Genomic DNA, 18,917 nt, shown 5'->3' on the forward strand with positions numbered 1-18,917 from the left:
TTTTGCATTTAAATATTATTATTTTTTTTATACCAAACCCATATGACAAGGGTGTGGGAACGGCTGGCGGCTCACGGAGGAGCTCGAAGAAGATTATCTTGGAAAATATCCTGTGTCTCCTCATTTGCTAATGTGGTCTCTGTGAGGACGTAGTGCTGGTGTTTTGTCTACTTTTTAAGTAGAGACAAGGCCACAAAAAAGCAAGTGTGTAAATAACGCCAAGGCAGGCGTGGCCAACCCCTGTCCTCAAGGGACAACAACCTTCAGCACAGGTGACTCAATCAGCGGCACAGTCTTTGACTGAGCCGCTGATTGAGCAACCTGTGCTGAAGCAGGGACTGATTGAGCCATCTGTGCTGAAGCAGGGACTGAGCAACCTGTGCAGGAAGCAGGGAGTGATTGAGCAACCTGTGCAGGAAGCAGGGAGTGAATGAGCCACCTGTGCTGAAGCAGGGAGTGATTGAGCCACCTGTGCTGAAGCAGGCATATCCTGAAATCCTGACCTGTTGATGGCTCGAGGACTGGAGTTGGCGCCCCTTTGCACTATGGGATGTAGAGAAGCACCCCAGAGGAAGGTGTAACTGCCGTCATTGGGGAGTTGTGTTATTGTAAAACATCACTTTTTGCAGAAATTGTTTATGGGGAAAAAAAAGCTTTGAACATAAACGTAATCAAATGGTTAAAATGCACAAATATTCAGTGTCACTACTTCAATTATGCACCGAATACTAATAATATCCCATACACAAATTGTTACTATTATACTAGGATCGGTTACGGGTCTGGGGGTGAATATTATTTGGCTGTGATTGCCTGCTAGTGAGAGGAAATTATATTACTTCTAGAGATTAACATCTGCACTGCCAGAAAAAAACCTACAAGACCTTTGTAGGAATGTATGGCCTGCGATAGGGGGCCTTATTTCAGTTCTGTGACATGAATTATTCTTATAGTTTTATTTATAAAGAGAAGATATTATGCAATGGAGGAACAGAATGATATAACATGACGTAAGAAATAAGGAGAGGCGAGTGCAAACGGGTATAACAGGTAATGAGAAATTCATGTGTATCTAAAAATATATATATCTCTCTGTTATTGACATTCCTCACCTACTTCCTAACCCGAGACACGGTGAGTTATTACTTTTATTCAGATAACACCTGCTTCCTCTTGACACAACCAACCCCCTTAAAAAAAAATCCTCAGGTCCTTATATAGGGCCTCATGCAGAGAGCATCGAATTTTCAAATTGGCGAATTTCATAAAAAGTAGCTTTTTTGGAGAGTTTTATTCTCCATATGCAGAAAAGTTCGAATTCTGCTATGTTTAACATGGATGCGTGTGGCGAGTTTAAATGGGAAAGATGCGCGCTTCAGAAATGTGTAAAGAAAAAATCGCGCATTTTTTGTCCCCTTTGCTATAGGCGGCGAGCGCCATCTTATTGCCAACTTTTCCTGGCGCGGCAAAAATGAGAAAATCGCGCACAGCCGCTACATGCCGTTCGTACCTCTCTGCATTCGGAGAGTTTTAAAAATGGCGAGATGGATGTTCTCGCCAGCCGCGAGGCGAGTTTTAGAAATAGAAAAAAAAAATTGGCGCGTTTTTCGTAACTCGCCATTTTCTGCAGTTTTCTGCGCGAAATTGTACAAAAAATGGCGAATTTTGAAATAACGATGCTCTCTGCATGAGGCATAGTGTGTGTTCCCGACTGTTGCTCCATTTACTAGAATGCAATACCTTATACACAGGTGGCTCAATCAGTCCCTGCTCCAGCACAGATGGCTCAGTCAGAGGCTCAGTCTTCGACTGTGCTGAAGCTGGGATATCCTGAAAACCTGACCTGTTGGTGGCCGTTGAGGACTGGAGTTGGCCACTCCTGTACACTATTAGTAAAATCTTTTTCGTTATCCCTTTCAGTGCGTTAAGGTTCCCCTGCCCTTTCAGCGCATGAAAGGGTTACAGTTTTAACCTGTTCTGCACCTTTTACCGAGCCCCAAACAAAAGGATGATATCTTATTTACATAATAAAGCAGCAACCCCCTTCCCATCAGAAGACTGAGTTTAACTCATATTGTTAGTATTTGCCCCCCATGTATGAACTGCTATTAAAAAAAATCAATCTTAGGGCCTCATGCAGAGAGCAGCGCTAATTATAATTGGAGAGGGGAAATAAAATTTAGCTTTTTTGGAGAGTTTTTTTCTCCATATGCAGAAAGGGCATAAAACTGCATTTACAAGCCTTTCTGCATATGGAGAATTTCAACCAGCGCTATGAGCGCTATGAGCGCTGTTGAAACTAGTGGGGAAAAAATCGATTTTTTTTTCCCCTCCACCGGCCGCGGAGCGCCAGCTACTTGGTGGAGAGGAAAAATGTTGAAAATCGCGCCATTTTTTTGGCGCGAACAGCCACTAGATGGCGATCGCGGCTCTCTGCATACGGCAGAAAAAAACACTGGAGAGATTAGGATCTCTCCAGCCGCGCGGCGAATTTCAAGAAAAAAAAAAAAACGGCGCTTTTTTTAAAACTTGCCTTTTTCTGCTGCTTTCAGCTCGATTTTCGCCGGAAAATGGCGAGATTGCTATTAGCGCTGCTCTCTGCATAGGCCCCTTAATTTCTTGCTTCTTTTTAATATTTCAAACTCTTGTATTTCCTGAACAAAGCATCAGAAATAATAACAGCGTTGGAAAAGGAAGATGAATCCAAAGAGCAATGCGACCAGTGCAGACTGCTGGTTTAATACTTGTGATGTTAAGTTACACGTTCTAAATTTGAATGTTTTCGGAACTATTTGCATGATGAAACATTAAACATGATAACAAATAGTTTCCCCTTTATTGTTACATTGTTATACTGAATGTTGCCTTGTGAGGCCCCGTCTTTAATGCAGCAATCCAAGCTGCCGTTCCCCTCCCCCCCTTTAATACGTGCATCAATACAATCCACACAATGATAAGTAATTAACTAAGTTGCCGATTGATCCGTTCTCCTGTGATCGGTCGGTGAAGATTCGTTTCGGGGGTTCACTAAATGACTGTCAGTGCAGTAGAAGAGTATCCAAGATGCAAAGTTCTGTGGGGAAGATCATGTGACCCGGCAGTCACTAGATACAATTGGTGCAGGGATCAAAAAGGGGTGTGCCCGAGCCTGTTTTAGGAGAGGAAGGGGATGTGACTTTGTAAATGGTTGCTATGGATTGTAAATGGTTGCTATGGAAACAAAAATGCTTGTTACATTACAATGCATTAAAAATGTAATTTGTTTAAAAAAAATGCTACAAGTATTTTCTCATAGCACAGAACTGATTTATTTGTTAAAAAAAACACACATGTAGTATATTGCTTGGTCTACAGCTTTAAAAGCAGTAACTCCAGCGTACGTAGTCTTCAAAATAACGAAAAGGTGAATAAAATTCACATACAAAAGACCCTTTTTTTAGTTTTTGTGCTTCTTGCAGTTTATCCCCTTAATATATGACCAAAACTGGCAATATGACAGAGCAGAGGTTGCAACCAGGGGTGTTCGCACCCTCTGGGGGTGCAGAATGAGTAGCCTGGAGGTGCGTGGAAGAGGCTTATACAAGGTTCGTGTCCTCCCAAATGTCACCAAGAGGAATTAAATTAATTTAAAAAGCAAAAGTATTGTATTTCAGGTAGTTGGGTTTAGGCATGTCATGCAATTTATTAACATGAAAATGGAACCAGCCTTTGATTTTGATATTTAGGGGCCTATGCAGAGAGCAGCGCTAGAATAAATTGGAGAGTTTAAGAAAAAGTAGCTTTAATGGAGAGTTTTATTCTCCATATGCAGAAATGGGCGAAATCCGCTATTTTTAGCATTACTGCATGTGGAGAATTGTAAATGAGGAGATGCGCGCAGCTAAAAGGGAGAAAAAAAAATTCGCGCATTTTTTTTTCCTATAGCCGGTGAGCTCCTGCTTCTTGCCAACTTTAGTTGGCGGAGAAAATTGACGAAAATCGCGCCAAAAACAGCCGCTAGATGGCGAGCGCGCCTTTCTGAATTTGGATATTTTTCAGACTGGCGAGATGTAGTTTCTCGCCAGCCGCGCGGCGAGATTTTCAATTAGAAAAAAAAAATGGCGCTTTTTTCCTACCTTGCCATTTTCGGCTGTTTTTAGCGCGATTTTCGCCGGAAAATGGCGAGATTACAAATAGCGCTGCTCTTTGCATGAGGCCCTTAATGATTAAGGAGGAAATGAATTTGCTTTAAGTGTTTCTGCTCAAAAAAGCACACTTTTTAGGGGAAGGGTGCCAGGTTTTAGAGGGCATCCTTAGGGGGGGCGAGGGCAACAGAAAGTTGGGGACCACTATGGATTACAAACATTGGAAGATTTGAAAGCGAGGTTGATTGCTATTAACTCCTCCACTGCCAAAGTGAGCTGCAATGCATTGCCAGTTACGGGCTTCTGTGTCATTTAATACCAATAATAGAAACTATTAAATAATACTTTGGTCACCAGACGCTCCAATGATATCCCAGGTTTGCTGCTTGATGAAGCTTTGTCATTATGTTGTGACTTTCACACTAAAACTTTTCCAAGATAAATACACGTTTCATTATCTGAACTCTCCTGCCTGTGTACTTTGCACCTGCAACATTGCAGCACATAAGCTCTTAAGTGGCAGTTGGCCAACAGGGTTTTGTTGCTGCTCAGGGAAATTGCAAACAGTTTGGAAAAGCCATTTCAAGGACAGAGCTAGGGGAAATCTACACAAGACAAATGTAACCATTAAAGGGAAATCAGAAGTACACTATTATATATAATGAAGAAAGAGAAGGGAGAAGGGATGTGATGGAGGGAACGCATCTTATGGATAGGGGAAGGGGGTATTAGTTTCATTGCAACAAGTGGGTACATTTAACAGCACAAATCAGGCCCATTACAATGAAGGTTCAATACACAATTTAAAAGGCTCTCAGCTTAAACATGTCTTCACAGAGGCGCCCAGCTCCAGTCCTCAAGCCCCCCTCCTCCCCCCACAGGCCAGCTTTGCAGGATATCCCAGCTTCAGCACAGGCGGCTCAGTCAAAGACTGAGCCACTGATTGAGCCATCAATGCTGAAGCAGTGACTGATTGAGCCACCTGTGTTGAAGCAGGGATATTCTGAAAACCTAACCCGTTGAGGGGGCTTGAGGACTGGAGTTGAGCACCCCACGTCTTAATTAACAGATCAACCCAAAACCGGACATTTATACAGACAGGTTCCTAGCTGATGAATTCACCTCCTTCTCCCCAGTACAGATTTGGATGATCAGCAGGTCCCATTGGTCGGTTGGAACAGAAGTCTGAATATACTGCTCTGATAAGTCAGTCCAGACCCCCATAAGTTAGCCATAGTTCTCATATTTATTTATTTATTATTTAAGTTTCGCGTATTTTCCCTGCAATAAACACGTGAGTTTTCCCATGGTCACTATGTCCCATATCTTATCTTTGTGCTATATTTATTTATGGGACTCTCGCTTGCCTCCGTAGTCTTGCAAGAGCAATCTCGGCTGCCGCCAATATATGTTTAGTCAAAGCGTCCAAATCTCTATCAAAATATTCGGTGGAGCTGATCAACACTGAACCAATGTCTCATGTGGGGTAGGTTTGCCAGGTGGCTTCTCGCAAAAAACTGGACACAATGGTGAAAGTTGCGACGCACTCGAGAGACACACATCTCTCACCACTCCATGCTGTTTACTCCTCTCCTCGGCCCCACCCCCAGGCTCCTGACACCTCCTCCTCATTGGCTGCATTAATCAGCAGTAGCCAATCAGGATGGAGGAAGCTGCCCAGCCCCCAACAACAGCCCTGCGCTCCCCCTGCTCGGGGAATTCCCGCAACCCACCCAAGCCGGTCAGGTCACTGTGACCGGAGAGATAATACTGGACAAGTACACATTCCGTATTACCTCTAATTATTTACTGGACAGAGTGTCCAAATACAGGACAGTCCAGTTCAATACTGGACCCCTGGCAACCCAAATATTGTGGGACAATGACCCTGCTGGTTGAAGTATTAATGATTTAATTTGTTTTCCAGCATGGGTTGATCCTGGGAAACGACCACCATATAAATGTTTGAAAGTACCTGGGTGCCCACCGTTCCACCAGGACATTGGAGAAGTTCCTGTGGAGAAGACATCCATGTCGGAGCATAGCATCACCTGTGTACTATTTTGAGGCTAACCCCTCTAGTTGCCGAAAGTTGCCAGAGGGCATTTTCCTTCAGCGTACCATTCCGGGTTTTTTAGTGTTGGTGGATATCCCTTATTCCGAGTGTTTGATCTATCTGTTGTTGGATCTAAGATAGTGTTTAACTCACCCCCTATGATAGGGTTGCCAGGTGGCTTCTCCAAAAATACTGGACTCAATGGTGAAAGATTCGTCAGTTCACTATGTCCAGGGAGGAAAATACTGGACACAGAGCAGGGACTCCTTCCTTAATGTTACTTTTACAGTATGTCTGAAGCACTTATTCCCATGATCTGTTATTTATATTTGTTATTTATATGACATGTATTACTACTGTGAAGCGCTATGTACATTTTATGGCGCTATACAAATAAAGACATACATACATACATACATACATACATGTCCAGTATTACAGCACCTCGCATTTTTTACTGGACAGAGTGTCCAAATACAGGACAGTCCAGTTCAATACTGGACACCTGGTAACCCTACCTATGATGAGGTGGCCCCTCTTGTGTTGCATTATGGGGAAGATCCCTGCGAGGAAGTTATCCTGGTTGTAATTTGGTGCATAGACACTGACCAGTGTGACCTGCCGTGAACCAATCCTCACCACAATGAGCAGCCTACCTTCTCTGTCAGATTTGGTATATTCGTGTAACGCTGCTCGCAGTGGCGGATTTTCCAGTAAGCCTGTCAGGCCCGGGCCTAGTGCGGCAAAAGTTGGGGGGGCTGCAAAAATGTCTGCCCCCAAATGCAGATGCCACGCTCTCGGCCCTGATGGGAAGGCACTTGCCTGTGGCACCCGCCTCCTCGCTTCCGCCCTCCTCGTGCTTCCGAATCGCAGCGTAGAGTGACGCCTCGGACGTCACCAGCGTGACGACACGCGGCATCTCGTTGCCATGGCAACATGAGGGCGCGACGTCAAGTGACATCATGTGTCACGGCGACGTCCGTGGCGTCGTGTGACGCTGCGATTTGGAAGGAGGGGGAGGGCGGCAGCGAGGAGGCGGGGCCACTGGCAAGGGCCTAGGGGGCGGCGGATCTTCAAATCCGCCGCCGGATGCTTGTCCCTAAAAAGGAAGCGACCGTCAAGGGTGAGGTGGGAAATAGGTACCGGCTGCGCCTACGGTAGGTCTGTATCTCGGGAAGCAGGGGGTCCCCGGAGCTGAAATTAATTCTTTACTATAGCTGTGCGCAAACTGTGGTCGTGAGACTGACTGCGGGGGGCGCGGGGTTTACAGGGGCCCGCGCGCTTCCCCAAGGCACTTAAATTAAGTGCCGGGGAAGCGGCGAAGGCCTCTGTAAACCTCACTTACCTTGGCTCCGGCGGCTTCTTAGACGCGTCGTCATGGCAATGCAGCGTCATTTGGGTCATGTGACGTCACGTTGCCATGGCAACGTGATGTCATGACGCTGACGCCGGGCTCGAGGTAAGGGGGGGGGGGAGTGTGGAGAGAGGGGAACTGCTGGCATGGGGACGCAGGGAAAAAAGTTTGCGCTCCCCTGCTTTAAAGCTGCAGTTCAGTCTTTTTTTTTTTAAATTTATTTTTTTACTTCAATAGTTTCATGTGTGCAATCTCTAATTACCTAAAGAACTGTATAGCTGCAGGTCAATTCGTTCTCCATGTATTGATAGGCAACATTTGGTGACATAATTAGTGAAGGGATCTGTTTTTCTTCTGCTTCTGTCTCTCAGTGGAAGCTCATGAATATTCATGAGCACTCCTGCACTGACATGTGCTAGAGGGAGGGCAGGGCTGACAAAGGGGTGTGCCAGGGCTTGTGACAGGACATGAAGGGGCAGTGCCTTAGCAAATGGCTGTTAAAAGAGAATACAAGAAAATTGGTCTTTCAAAGTTGTTTTTTTAAAAACAGAAAATGCTAAAAGTATTTTTTCTTACTACAGAACTGATTTATTAAAAAAAACACACATGCAGGATATTGACTGAACTGCAGCTTTAAAGGATCATGTTGCTGTGTTGTCAGACGATGAGAAAGGTGTCACTATAGTGGGCCTTTCCACACTGAGAGTTTATTACACTAAGGGGGTAATTCTATATAGTCCGATGCGGAAGTTCAGGGTTTTTTCCCCCCCGCTTCGGACAATATAGAATAAGGCCCTACGTGTTTAAGTGGTTAAAGAATTCACCTTGAGACTTCTTCTGCATCAAAGTATGAACTGTGCACTTCGAAATGTGTCCTAAGCATATTAACGAGGGTTTGTACGGTCAGAACGCAGTAACAGGGCCCCTGTGATTAGATCGCGTCTCCTTATTGCTGTCATCTCATGCTGGGGTGTTACCATGGTAACCAGTGTGTCAGACAGCAACACAGCCAATAATAAAAAAGATTTGTTTTGTTCATAATAAAATGTAAAAAAAAAATGATATTCCCATTTAATGTAATAATTTCTATAAAAGCAAGAGTATGAAATTTAAATTGCAATATGTTAATCAATAGTGACGTTACTACCTGCAAATGAAATCTCAATACAGTGTCATTAATGCTATATTTATTTTAATTTCAGTGTCTATACTAGTTAAATAGATTTTGCATTGTCTATTACATATAGAGTTCTTCCCACCTAATTGCTTTTATAGCAAAAACCCCCGAGTCGCAACCAAAGGGGTGTCACCCGTTTGCTGCCGTTCGCTGATGTTACAGCTGTTCAATTAACAAGCCACTATCTGAAACACATCAACCTTCTTATCACCCTGTACCTAGGGTTGCCAGGCAGCTTCTCCAAAAATATTGAACACAAAAAGGTGTGACGTGCTTGAGACACACACATTCCGCTCTCTGCTCCATGCCGTTTCCTCCTCTCCTTGGCCCCACCCCCAGACTCATGACCCCTCCACCTGATTGGCTGCATTACCCAGCAGCCAATCAGGATGGAGGATGCTGCCCAGCCCCCTAGCAACAGCCCTGCTCAGGGAAATCCCGTGCCCCCCCCCCTCACCCACCACCCAGCCAGTCAGGTCGCTATATCACATACATGTCCAGTATTACCTCTCCTGTTTTACTGGAGTGTCCAAATACAGGACAGTGCGGTTCAATATTGTATACCTGGCAACCCTACCTGCACCCTGTGTTTCCACGTACCCTTCCTTATAGATTGTAAGCTCCTCGGGACAGGACTGTAACAATGTATGTTAATGTTTCATATTTGATTGTTCTTGTCCTCCAGCCCTATTGTACTGTACTATGGAAATATGTCCTACCATATACTCCTTTTATAAGGATTTTCCCATGTCATGGGCCTGCAAACCAGCCTTCCACTCCATCTTCACAGAGAAAGTAAAAAGGGGGGAGGGGGGTGAGAATGAAAATAATACTCCTTTCATTGGTTGTAAAATGTAATGTATTAGCATAAAAAAAGTGGATAGGATGAGTGGATTTAACCAATAATTTCCTGTAAGCGTCCCTGATAGCCAGTCTTCAGATTTACCATGTTCAAACCCCAGCGATCTGCCCTGCTGAGAAGCTGTTACAATATGTCACACTGTTGCTCCTGGCTGAACATGTTAAGTTCACACAGGAGCCGTTTATCAAGTCCCTACGTGGTTTATCGCATCCCTTCCTGCGCTAACTCCCATTCGAGCCGGTGGAAGGTGACGCGGTCCAGGTGTGATCGCCAGCTCATTCCAACGGCGTTACTGCACTTGCTTGTTACTGAATCCTGTATGTTACAATGTGGACGGGGCACAATGCACCTACAGATGTAGCACTAAACTAATAATACTATTCATATTAAACCCAGGGTGCTTTAAAAAAAAAAAAATCCTCATAAATAATTTTATATCACATTTAGAAGCCTGCTTTGTTTTTAAATTGCTTTAGCTGACAACTGGGGCTTTGGGGAAGGATAATTTTGAATATTATTGGCAGTTTGCACCACCCCAATGATAAAATAATCAGATTTATTCATGTGTCCCACTGGCATTAGTTTGGTGCCAGGTGATACTACACATTTAATGAGATCATGCCATTTATTATACAACTTTTGCAGAAGAGATTGAGTCTATGGGTAAAAATGCAGGTTGGGGCTGGCAGCGCCAGCGGGCTGCAGGTTGGGGCTGGCAGCGCCAGCGGGCTGCAGGTTGGGGCTGGCAGCGCCAGCGGGCTGCAGGTTGGGGCTGGCAGCGCCAGCGGGCTGCAGGTAGGCAGCGCTCAAACATCCTCCTATTGGCAGTTAGACCAGAGGTGCTCAACTCCAGTCTTCAAGCCCGCCCAACAGGTCAGGTTTTCAGGATATCCCAGCTTCAGCCCACTTGGCCCAGTCGAAGACTGAGCCACTGATTGAGCCACCTGTGCTGAAGCAGGGACTGATTGAGCCACCTGTGCTGAAGCAGGGACTGATTGAGCCACTTGTGCTGAAGCAGGGACTGATTGAGCCACTCGTGCTGCGTTACCTTGTCTTCAGCAACGTGACGTCACGTGACCCCGTGGCAGCATTTGACGCCGCGTTGCCATGGTGACGCGTCGTCGAACACAGGTAAAGGGAAGTTGCAGAGGCCTCACGCGATCCCCCGGCATTCATTTAAATGCCTTGGGGGAAGAGCGCGGGGCCTCTGCAACAGCCGCGCCCCCCCCCTCCCTGGGGGGTGCACCCCACCAGTTTGCACACTCCTGTATTATCAGACGGGCTTTGAATGTGCCAAGTGAAGGTGCTTGGCGAATATTGAGTGGGAGAGACATCCATAGGTAGGAAGAGATTAGGAACGACAGGAGAGGGCTGTAGGGATACTTGGAAAAGTAACAGAGTCCGCACTCAGCCATATAGATAAAAAAAGATGTATAGTTGAGCAATTTACAAATCAAAAAGTACCAAAATCCCAAAAATACAATATAACATAAAATTACAATACAATATAACATAAAATTACAATACAATATAACATAAAATTACAATACAGTACAATACAAAAAAGTACAAAAAGGCCGACACACCTGAGAAATCCTCAACGTTTCGGGAAACAACCCTTTGTCAAGAGGAGATTTAACATTATTTACTGTACGGGTAATGAACGGCTAACGACATCGTTAGGAAACCCGAAGAAACGGTTCATATCCTAAAACCCCGTTGCTGCCAGAAAGAACTGCAATGCATTGCCAAGAAAGTATGCGTCACCGTCCTCTCTGGCAGTAAAAGGGTTAAAATCCCAGCAGATTACACAATAAAGCTGGATTTATATATTGTTGCCATACACCAATGTTTCAGTGCCAGGTTTCCTGGTTCCGAAAAGTGGCAGAAACCTAAATCGCCGTTAGCATAAAAGTTTTCGAGCCAAAGAAGTAACAGAGGAGGGAGGGGGAGGAGAGGTATGATTCTGTACCTTTTATTAGACCAACACGTAGTTGATCTGTTACATGCTTTCCAACCTCTCGGTATCAGGATAACCCGATGAAGGACCCCGAGAGGTTGGGAAGCTTGTAACAGATCTACTACGTGTTGGTCCAATATAAGGTATCATACGTACTCCCTCTCCCTGTGTAACGCTTGCACTCACCACGAACAAGGCGGTACCCCGGAACTGAGGTGGCAAAGTATAGAACTGGGCACCCACAGCAGCGGAGCCACGCCTGGGGGGTGGATAGTCAAGATTGCCGGGTCTGGGTTGGAGAGAGAGGGTTAGTCGTGATACTTGCCGAGGTCGTGGGTAGGTGCCAGGAGGATAGTCAGGGTCCATAGTGCCGTGGTCAAGGGTTGGAGCCAGGAGAGTAGTAGATGGTCCATTTGCCCTGGTCAGGAATGGAGCAGGTCGGATGGCCTGAGGCAAGCCGGGGTCAATAATCCAGAGCAGGGTCCAAAGTCTATCCGGGTCGGTACACAGGGAAGTAAGTAGCAACAGGATAACAAAAGCAGAAGGCACAAGGCAGAGACAGAGACGTGGGAACACAAGGCTACCAATAACTATGCTCAGCCAAAGAGGAAGGGAACGAGCTGAGCATATATGGAGGCAGCAGTCCAATGAGAGAAGGGGGTGGAGCGGAGGAGCGGCCTCTGCGTAGGCAGGAATAAGCTGTGAGAGGCAGGAGACAGGTGAGGGCGAAATTAGAGTTGATGCAGAGCTGGGGAGCGGTGCACGCGCGTCACGTGCGCGGCACAAGCGGAGGGGCGGAGCCAAGCTCCGTAGGAATAGTGAAAGCCCTGCGTGGGCGCGCGCTCTGTAAGGTGCGCGGGAGGCTGTACAGAAGGAGGTAAGGAGGAAGCTCGCCACGGGGACACGCTCTCAGATCACTTGCAGCGGGATGCTGTGCAGCAGGAGGTAAGTTGGGAAGACGCCGCAAGGGACGTGTTCCCCGATTCCTTACACCCTGCTTTGTTAATACATGGAAGAAAGGACCAACACGGCTGCCCGTCGTCCTATGTTGCTAGCCAAAGAAGAAACACGGGGTTTGCCTCCTTTGTATCTATTTATGTTATGAAATGACTTGTTGCAGTTTCCCAGAAATGGGAGTATCACAATGGAGTATAGGAAATCTAGACTGGATATGGCTGTCCTTACAGACAGTGATAGCAGTGACCAAGGCAGTCACCCCAAAAAATGTCTTTGGGCAAAGGTTGGAAAGGATTTTTCTCTGACTGTGGGAATCCCTACTTTGCTTTTAACCCCAAATCTGTCCCATCACAATAGGTTACGGGAATCATCAGATGCAAAAACAGGTGTTAACGCACCATTAGATTTATTTTCATATATACTTTATTTTGGAAAATCCATTATTGGTTCATTGACAGGAGTGATTTAAACTCCCCCGACGAAGTGACTATCGTCACGAAATGCGTAGGGTGTTTTTGCAAACTATAGAGGACACTATAGAGGACAGCAGTGTGGACTTTGTGTAGTCATATCTCCCATCGAACATTTGTGGAGCTTGGAGAGGCTTTTGGCCGGCTTCCGTGTTCGTGGTGCCGTCCTGGGACTCCCGGTGACGGCGCATGTTCCTGTCACGTTATCCGAGTGCGACGAGACCAGCTGGTCTGGGATCGAGGCAGCAGTGAACGTGGCGGCGGTGGCCGAGCCGTGGAAGGACCTCGTGGAGTGCCCTCCTTGGAATCTTGCACCCATTGAGTGATTGAGCTGCTGACCACGCCAGTTTACTTACATATTGTCGTGAGTAGGATCCCAATTTTACATTATCCGGATTGGATCCCCTCAGCTTGTGTTCCTTTCTTTAGAGATTGGTTTGTCTGTGTTGTGTTTATTAAATAGCACTGGTTTATTTTGAGCTATTCTATGGTTCATGTTGTTTCTTGTAGTGTTTGTGGTTATTTATTTTATGTCAGTGTTGCACCATGATCTTTCTTTTTAATTATTTCCATATGTCATGAGACTTCAATCAAGATCCATTTGGACATTGTCTGGACACTAAGGACTGTATCATCTTCTGGTCAGAGATCACCTTAGGGTTATGAGTTTTTTCTAGGCGCCGGTATATCGTGTTGTTTTATGTATGTTGTTAGTGATCTGAATCGATCCTAATCACCAGGCAGCCTAGCCTTTGTATAATTAAGTTTTTTTGGTAATCACTTTTAGTAATAATATTACTACATTAATTTAAGCATTAGCGCTTTAATCACAGTTTTTTCTTTTTCAACTTTGTCTATACACACACACACACACACACAGACACACACACAGACACAATCATCATCTTCAGCCCCTGTGGATGCATTGCTGTATGAAGGCCTCCCCAATGGTCACGGGTTGCAAGCCTCTCTTCTCCCCATTGCCCCAACTCATTTTCTGATGTCACTGACTTTTTGTTTGTTCCATCAATTCTTTTTCATGTCTCTTCGGGTAATACCCAGCATGCACCTCTCCATACTTCTTTCAGTTGTCTGAAACTTCTGAACTGTCTCCGCATGTAGTGTCCAAGCATCACACCCATATGTGAGCATAGCCAGGGTACACTGGTCTAACACTTTCTTTTTGAGGCCCAATGGAAGATTGCCTTGCAAGAGTCTCTTGTTTCTTCCAAATGTGCTGCGACCCATCTTTATTCTTATATAGATTTCATTCAAAGGTTTCCATCCATTGGAACCAGCTGGGCAAGGTAGACTTAGTCTTCAACTTTTTTTAGTTCTACTTTATTTGGATCTTCTTATAGAGTTGGCATATTTGTTGAACAACGCTTTGGTCTTGCTGAGGTTCATATGGAGGCCCACCTTCTTACATGTTTCGGCGACAGTCCTGGTTTGTCGCGTGATGCCATCTGGACTTGTGCCAAAAATAACAATGCCATGTGCAAATCGTGGGTAACTCAAGTATTCACCTTTGATTTAAATTCCCTTTTCTCTTTTCAATCTGTTGATTGAGGTGACATTCTTGTAACTGTTCCTTATAACAGCGCTGCGCAAACCTTTTCAGCTCCGGCCCCCTTCCTGGGAGCTGCAGCGTTCGCGCCTCCCCCCCGCTCCCGAAGGCAAGGCTTCAAATTATGTTGCGGGTCACATCACGTGACCCCACTGCATCATTTGACGCACGTTGCCATGGCGACGCGGGACGTCACATGACCCCGCGGCGTCATTTGATGCCGCGTTGCCATGGCGATGCGTCGCCGAAGACTGCCTACCAGTAGGTAAGTGAGGTTACAGAGGCCTCACGCCTCCCCCGGCATTAAATTAAATGCCTGGGGGAAGAGGGCGCCCTCCAGTTTGTGCACCGCTGCCATATAATATCAATGTACTTTTCTTCAACACTCTCTTCTTAATGCATTGAAAAGGCAGAGTTGTAGATAGAATCAAATGCTTATTCGCACTTTACGAATCCTAATGTGAGTGGTAGATATTATTCATTACTTCCGGAAATCACTTCTTGTACAAATTGGAGGTGGTCCATTCAATTGTATCCGCTGCAAACTCCGACTTGTACTGTAGGATGGGCAAAGTCCAGAGTCGGTTTCAGACGATTAGTGATTATATTCTCACATTCTTTTATAAGTGATTGGTCTGTAGTTCTTGAGATCTTCTTTGTCTCCTTTCCTGTAGATGAGCATAACTGTGGCATATATACATATATATCACAGTGTAGTGTAGGACCTGCATTAATATGGTTATACCTTGACGTGGTATGCAGGCATACGATGCTTTGGCCAAAGGGTTTAACTAAATAACCAAGTAAATATTATTATTATTGAAGTATTTAAATTTTATACTTATTACGTTTTGTCAATTGAATGTAGCATTGGGCACCCCTGTTTTTTGTTGTGTGTGTATGTGTGTGTATATATATATATATATATATATATATATATATATATATATATATATATATGAACAGTTTTAAAGACAGCGCTCCTTTTTCAACACACCCAAATTGCTGCCCCCCTGGTGACGTGTGCCAAAATGTTGCACCAAATATCAAAATTGAGTAAGATGTTTACATGAACCAACTAGTGCCTACCTATAACAATTGTAATGAAATATATTATAGCAACATGAATCAAACAAAATCTAATTGTAAAAAATGTGCAAAAAATATAAAAAAATGAAATAGTCTGTTGAACATATAAAAAAGCATAAAAATACAAAAAATTGAACTATAAAAAATGATACTTAAGTCCAAATGAAGTCCATGAATGAATAAAACAAAGGTCCAGGCTGCTTCTTCTTGGGCTCACCAAGTTCCCATAGTACCTATTAGAAAAAGAAAAGAGAAAAAGCGCCCGATCCTTGTGTAAAATCAGATGAACATTTTAATAAATCATGGACAAGACAAATGCACACTTACAATTTGTCTGATTAAAATAAGCATTTTATGGGACCTGCCCATGCACCAATCGAAGACTCCACAGTCACCTCCGCTCTGCAATCTCACGATCAGTTCGAGACCCAGTAGTTGGGAACGCCGTTTTCTCCAAGGTGTATAGATTATCATCCGTCAGGAGCTTCTCAGCAGCGTGCGTCCGCCATTACTCCCACGCATGTGGTACTGGATACCGGAAGGACTTTCCTTGTGGTTACTGTGTTTCTCTCTGGTGCCGAAGGCAGGTCAGCCACCGTAGTTGCAATGCAAACCGGGTTTGCATTGCAACTACGGTGGCTGACCTGCCTTCGGCACCAGAGAGAAACACAGTAACCACAAGGAAAGTCCTTCCGGTATCCAGTACCACATGCGTGGGAGTAATGGCGGACGCACGCTGCTGAGAAGCTCCTGACGGATGATAATCTATACACCTTGGAGAAAACGGCGTTCCCAACTACTGGGTCTCGAACTGATCGTGAGATTGCAGAGCGGAGGTGACTGTGGAGTCTTCGATTGGTGCATGGGCAGGTCCCATAAAATGCTTATTTTAATCAGACAAATTGTAAGTGTGCATTTGTCTTGTCCATGATTTATTAAAATGTTCATCTGATTTTACACAAGGATCGGGCGCTTTTTCTCTTTTCTTTTTCTAATATATATATATATATATATATATATATATATATATATATATATATATATATATATATATATATTGTGATGTCTCAGTCCCAGCGTCGGATCTTTTGTCCAGATCAAAGGCAGGAAACACTGTACTTTCTAAGCAGGGGTTTATTTACAGGGTACAAAGCAGGTACAGGGTTAACTCATAACACAAAACAGAACCAAAAGACCTAACTCCTTCCAGGAGTACTGACTAATACTGCTTAGTCCCTAACTAATCGTGGGAGAACTAAACTCTTTCCCCACTTTACCCAGTGTACCTGCAGCAGGTCCCCTTTCAGTCTCTCACAGGGCTGTCTGTGTGTGTCTTCAGATCAGTCTAGCAGCAGCGTCTCTCACCCTCTCTGTATAAGGCTTAGGCCCCGGTCTCTCCGCTGTAAAGCGCCCGCGCTTTTGGCGGCGCGTTCAGCCGATTCCCCGGTCTGCAGCTCACTGCAGGAGGAGAGGCCGGGGGGGGCGTGGCGGAGGAGTGACGGGGGCGCGGCCATGACGTCACCCGGCAGGTTCTCCCTCATTAGCTGAACCGCCGGGGGGCGTGCCTAATCGCTCAACGCGAGTCCTGCTCTCAATTCTATTGAGAGCAGGAATAGCTCTCGCGCGAGCGCTGCGGCCCCCCCTCGCAGCGGGCTCGGCGCCATTGCAGGGAGGGCTCTTATGCGCGCAGCGTCCGCCACAGCGGACGCTGTAGTAGGCAGCGGGGGCAGGGCCTAACTCTCAACAGTGTGCGTCTTACAGCATGGAGGGGGGGGGCTGGGAATCTCTGTATCACTTCCTGACTATAGAGGCTAGGCTAATTAGCTCATTAACTCTCAGCTTAACAGACCTTTCCAAGAGGTTTAACTCTATGAGAGCTGTAAAGTCCCACAACTGCCCCATTCTAACCCTTAGAGGGCAGTGACGGCATCACAATATATATATATATATATATATATATATATATATATATATATATATATATATATATATATATAAAAACACATTATTTCGGTTATGATGGATGAAAAGGTGACTAAAAACCCTCCACCATATAGCATATAAAAGTATTTTTATATATACTGTATTTTTATATGCTATATGCTATACGGTGGAGGGTTTTTAGTCACCTTTTCACCCACCATAATCTAAATAATGTGTTGTGAAAACCTACCCAAAAAGTCTCAAATTGCAAAGCCAGTACAACCAACCTCACACTGATGAGACCCAAAAGGTCGAAACAGCTGTCTGTGAGTAGGGTTCACTGGCTTTGCATCTCATCCCAGGCTATGTTTAAAAGCTGTGTTTTAAAATAGCGAGCATTGGCTTAAGGGCTCCATGTAATAATGGACTTGAGACAAAAGGTGGCACTGTGTGCTCATTTGCATGTCAATTCCCAGAATCCCTTGCTGCAGTGGAAGCAGTGTATGCTAGGTGATAATGGCGAAAGGCAGAATTGCCGACCTGTCTAAGATGTGAATGTGCTCACCAGTGATATTTTTATATGCTGTGTATTTATACTTATATAAGAGATTAGGCCCTTGCAGGTTTTTATATAAGATGCCAAAAAGTTAATTCCACATACATATACATATATAATATGTGTATATGTGTATATGTGTATATGTGTAGATGTATATATATATATATATATATATATATATATATATATATATATATATATTATATATATATGTAATGGTGGGTGAAAAAGACGACAAAATATATATAAATCGACAGAAGAAAAAAGGGAATGGGGAAAAGTGTGCTGAATAGACAGGCAACTTAATAACCGTGTTATCTACTTCTAATAATGATATGGTGCAGTACAATTCTTACTCTAGTGAAGAGCGATCATTAACATCAAAGTAAAGAAGAAAAGATAACTAATGCTATCGTGTAAGAGGGGAAGCTCCCTGTGCCTGATATCCACGTTAATCTCCTGCAGCTGCTTCTCCGGGTAAAATGCTTGTGGTCTCACCCTGGATACATATTCAAAACAAAAAAAGTGAAGATACAAAGCGCAGGAGAACGCCAGCAGTGATATTCTGTACAATACAAGGTTTTATGGAAAGTCTAGCGTCTGGCTCTGCCGACAAGCGCTCCCCAGCGCGATGCTTTCCAGCGCCTGGCGTCACTGCAACGGAAGCCTCGCGAGGAACCTGCGAGGTTACAGCACATTGGAGCCTCACTTGCATGCTAAATGAACCCCGCGCGTTTCGTGGGTAAACCACTTTATAAGTGGCATATACAATCCAGAGGAAAGGTAGCCTCTATAAAGCAAGTCTTCCTCATCACGTGC

The sequence above is a fragment of the Ascaphus truei genome, chromosome 9 (assembly GCF_040206685.1).
Source record: "Ascaphus truei isolate aAscTru1 chromosome 9, aAscTru1.hap1, whole genome shotgun sequence".
NCBI lineage: Eukaryota > Metazoa > Chordata > Amphibia > Anura > Ascaphidae > Ascaphus > Ascaphus truei.